The sequence below is a fragment of the Neomonachus schauinslandi genome, chromosome 12 (assembly GCF_002201575.2).
Source record: "Neomonachus schauinslandi chromosome 12, ASM220157v2, whole genome shotgun sequence".
Taxonomy (NCBI): domain Eukaryota; kingdom Metazoa; phylum Chordata; class Mammalia; order Carnivora; family Phocidae; genus Neomonachus; species Neomonachus schauinslandi.
The window spans coordinates 98,796,648-98,801,927 of NC_058414.1; positions in this window are offsets into that span (position 1 = coordinate 98,796,648).

Genomic DNA, 5,280 nt, shown 5'->3' on the forward strand with positions numbered 1-5,280 from the left:
TTGATTTAGGGATTCAATTAGATGATTGTGTAAAGTACTCAATAAATGCTAATCCCCAGTTCAATGTTAGTTTACTACCTGACTGGTATTTGTTGTTTTTAATTCTTTCAAAACCCCTTTTGTCAACCTTCTATGAATTCATTTAGCTTGCCAACCTCTCTAATCCTGTGCACTTGTGCTCTCCTCCCCACATTTCCACACTTTAAGATCTAGCAGCACTGCCCCATGTGGAGTTCTCTGACTATCCCGTGCTGAGCACACCTCTAGGAGTTTGCATTGCTGTTGACTATGATTGGAATGACCGTGTTCCATTCTCAGGATGTCTGATAACTTCTATTTTTCCTTCAAGGTTCAGCTACCATGTCACCTGCTCCAGGAAGCCTTCCCAGAAACTCCCAAGACATAGAAATGTTTTCTTTCCTATGTCCTACTTACAACAGCTACTTTCATTTCATGTTTGTATCTGTTGTGGGTGGAACTATGGAGATTTTCATCTACAACCACAGTAATCTGATCACTGCACAGTTGCCAGATTTTTCACGTGTGCCTAGATGAAAGCTACATGCACTGTGTACTGGGGGTGCTCCGACCTTTGGCTTCAGACTCAGAGTTTGTCCAAATTCTACCATCCAGCCTTGACCATTGCAAAGTAGAATAGCTGATGCTCACTCAGTGTCGTTGCTCGTGTTCTTAGACCTATTCAAGAGTAATGGCTGTGCGATTGGGTAGATTTCTATCATGTCCCATCGGTGCATCAATCTTCAATAACATAAACATGGCATCTCATTCATATTTATTGTTAATATCTGAATATCTACTTTCAAATGTAGGTATTCTAAATTCTAGATAACTTGGTAACTTGAAATGCTAAATTTGACGATGTGCTTTATATGTTGAACTGCTAACAGTCAGTTGAAGTATATATGATTGTATTTTTAATATTGCAAAAGTAAAATGTTGCAATAATTATTGAGGATTATGGAAGATGTTGGTTCTATGTAATAAAAAAACTTTCAAGTAGTTAAATAAATATGTTAACAGTTAATGTGAATATTGAAAGAATGCTATCCAGATAGCTTTAGGAAGAATATTATATCCTTTTTGAGCCTACAGGTATTTATAAACATATAAATACTACCATAGGGCAAAATAGTAAAATTTAGATTATATCGTAATTCTAATTACTGTAGAATTCTTTGATGCAATTGCATTTTATTTTATTTTATTATTTTTTAAAGATTTTATTTATTTATTTGGACAGAGAGAGAGACACACCGAGAGAGGGAACACAAGCTGGGGGAGTGGGAGAGGGAGAAGCAGGCTTCCCCGCGGAGCAGGGAGCCTGACACAGGGCTCGATCCCAGGACCCTGGGATCATGACCTGAGCCGAAGGCAGACGCTTAACGACTGAGCCACCCAGGTGCCCCGATGCAATTGCATTTTAAATAAAATCTGTAGAGGGGCACCTGGCTGGCTCAGTAGGCAGAGCATGTGACTCTTGATCTCGGAGTCATGAGTTCAAGCCTTATGTTGGGCATACAGCTTACTTAAAAAAATAAAATAAAATAAAAAATACTTTATAAAAAATATATAGAAACTAATGTTTAATTACTTAATTCCATTTAGTCTATGAATCTTAAGAAGCCCTATTTTGTAATTTTTCACATAGGAGGATAAATTAAAAGCAGAATGTCAACACGGCTACCTCAATATTTCACAAAGACAAAAAAAAACTCATGTATAACACAGATATGATAAATCATCTTTGAGTCATGTACTCTATACTTAAAAGTATAGAGACAGCATTAAAAAAAAGAACATTTAGATAAAATGAGACACCCAAAATACATTTGTCTCTCTAAACAATGCACTTTTCAAGAATGCTTTTAATAAGGCAATATGTCATGGTTTAGTATCTGTGAAGACAAATGCTTTTTAAAGCTTGTAGAAATAATTGCAATAGATTAATTAAACCATTTCAGCAGTGGAAGAGAAAGAATTTTTGAGATTTGCCAAAGCTATGGATTCTAAATGTTGCTTTATTTTAGAAAACATTCCTTTTTTTTTTTAATATTTTATTTATTTATTTGAGACAGAGAAAATGAGAGAGAGAGAGCACATGAGAGGGGGGAGGGTCAGAGGGAGAAGCAGGCTCCCCGCCGAGCAGGGAGCCCGATGCGGGACTTGATCCAGGGACTCCAGGATCATGACCTGAGCCGAAGGCAGTCGCTTAACCAACTGAGCCACCCAGGTGCCCCTCCTTTTTTTTTTTTTTTTTTTTTAAGATTTTATTTATTTCTTTGACAGGGAGATAGAGCCAGAGAGCATAAGAAGTAGAGGGTGAAGCAGGTTCCCTGTTGAGCAAGGAGCCCGATGCAGGGCTCCATTCCAGGCTCCTGGGATCATGACCTGAGCTGAAGGCAACGGCTTAACTGACTGAGCCGCCCCTAGAAAACATTCCTAAAAACTTTCTCCTGGTTTATATTTTCTTATACACAAAAAGGTTAATGAAAATGTTAAATGTGCTCCCAAAGTATATGGTGTGACGTTTGGACACAAGGTTGGAAGAATCAACCTTAAGTTTTTAGGTTTGACGACATAGAGGATTACTTTCCTTACTTGATGAAAGTTTCCTGGGGCACCTGGATGGCTCAGTCAGTTAAGCATCTGCTTCCAGCTCAGGTCATGATCCCAGGATACTGGAATGGAGCCCCACATCAGGCTCTCTGCTCAGCAGGGAGTCTGCTTCTCCCTCTCCCTCTGCTGCCTCTCCCCCTGCTTGTGCTCTCTCTCTCCCTCTCTCTCTGTCAAATAAATAAATAAAATTTAAAAAAAAAAGAAAGATTCTTGTGTCTCACACAGTGAATCTGACTTTGAGAAATATTTATGGAATATAAAATCAGTAAAGACAAATGCACAAAATTATCATTGACTATACAACAAATATGGTAAAGGCTGTGAGCACAAACATACAGTAATTTGTTTGCACCGTTCAGTTTTATATTCAGAAAATGGTTATAGCTTTAAAAGATGTAATAAAAGGGCAACCCCTTTGGGTCCCCTCCCTCCTTGGGAGCTTTGTACTATCACTTTGCTATTGCTCAATAAACCTTGCTTTGCTGCCCACCAAAAAAAAAAAAAGAAAGAAAGAAAGAAAGAAAAAGAAAAAGAAAAAAAGATGTAGTAAAAAATGACTGGCTGCAAGCAGAACGATTGTAGACCCCTTCCATAATTTTTCTTCAGCCAATAACAAATTATACAATACACAAGAGATTGTGAAATTGTCTTGTCACATACATATACAAGATATTTAAACAAGCTATTACGTCTTTCAAAGGCTGATCAATAAGGCCTTAATTTTGTATTTCCCAGAGAACATTACCAAAGTAGCAAAACTTACTAATAATGAATGGTTGGTTATATAGAAAGCAGTTTGTTTATTGGAACATGCTGAATAAATTGATGTGCCTTAAGAGTGTATTTCCTGCACAATGATTCCTGCTGAAAAGATCTTCCTTTGATTCTTCCGGGAAGAAGCTGAAATTGGTGTGCATACAAGGAAAGCTACTACAGATGGAAACTTTGATTATTTTCTTAACTTGAAAAGTAATTAAATTGCTTCATTGTCATATTCCTAAATCCAAACTTTAAGGACAAATTTTTTCTCTAGTGATTGTGTATAGTGGCAAGAACAGACAAGAATATTAGAAATTAAAAATATGAATACAACCATCTTAAATCTGCTTCTGAAAATATGCATCTTCTTGAAAGTACAGAAAACTTCAGTCGGTGAAATTGTTTCACTGGAATCCTGTCATCGCCCAAGAAATTATCAGGGTCAAGAATTAAAAAGGAACAAAGTCTTTACCATAATAATTGCCTATTAGAGGAAGAAACACAATAAATTGGTGGCAGTATTACCATATTATGCTGACAGAAGTAGCCTTGCTACTCCATGAAGCTCAGTTGAAAGTATCTTATTAAGTAATGTAAATGTCCCTATTTATTGGCCATAAGAGCATCCAGCAGTCGCCAGAGCTGAGAAATTACTGTTCTTGACCTTATAAGGTCAAACATTAACATTTTAACTACTACGTTTTTAATGATAAAATCAAAAATGAATTTCCTTTCCAAGAAAGTTCGTGTTTTTTCTTTTCTTTCTACAAGTTCACTCTGTTACGGTGACATTCTCAATTAGAGAATAGCAATTTTTGACTATCAAACATTCACCATTTGACCAAAATATATTTCCCGGCAGACTTCAAACTACAGGTATAGCTAGTCTAAAAATAGCTTGCGCACTCCAGAGCAGGTGCCCCAACAGGGTGGTTCTCACACTTTTGTGATTTGTTACTTTGACGGTTATGGACATTGATTTGATTCATTTGTAGAAATACAGGTTTGGGAGGATTTTCATTCATGCTGAGCATGTTTGAAATGAGGACTGAGCTAGAAACTCAGGGTCATGTGGTTATCGTAACCGTAACACACACTCTGTCAACCCGAAACACACAAGCCCCATAGATAACGCTTGGCTCTCCCCTGTCCATTAGTATAGACCCAGCAAACTACAACCTTGATAATCCGAGAGGTAAAGACGACTATAGATTTCAGTTTGGGTCCTAACACGGGCCACGTGAGACGCGAGCCGCTTCATCTTGTTCGCCACATTTGCTGTTTCTGCAAATGACGAATGTCTCTCCATCACAGATTTGTGCCACTCGTTGTAACGCACCGGCCCGCTCGCACCCCGCCCATTGCCGCCTTTCCAAGTTGGGCTGCCCTCCCGCCGGAGCGCCTCCCTTCGGGCGGTGCCTGCTCACTGGGCCTTCAAGAAGAAAGCGCTCCCCCAGAAAGAGCCCTGGTTCGGGGCTGGGCCCTGAGCTCTTCTCTGTTAAAGCCTCCAGGGGTAAGGAGAAAACAACCCTCCGGCGCCGCACAACCACCGCCGGGGCGGAAGTGGCCGCCGGGGCCGGCAGGGGGCGCGCTGCGCGGGCGGCGCGGGCCTGCGGCGCGTCTAGGCCGAAGCCGTTCCCAGGGTGCGCTCGGTGCCCACAAAGCGCCAGCTGAGGGGCCGCTGCGGGCCGAGCGCCGCTGAGCCTGCCCGCCACCCAGCTTCACCCGCCGGCCGCCGTGCCTCCGCTGAGTCCCCGCGCCCCAAGCAGCCGCGCGAGCCCAGGCAGGGAAGGCAGGGCCGGGCGGGCGCCGCCTGCGGAGAGGCCAGGGGCCGGCCTGCGTGGGACCGCGCGGCGGCGGCGGCAGCGACTCCGGCGACTCCGG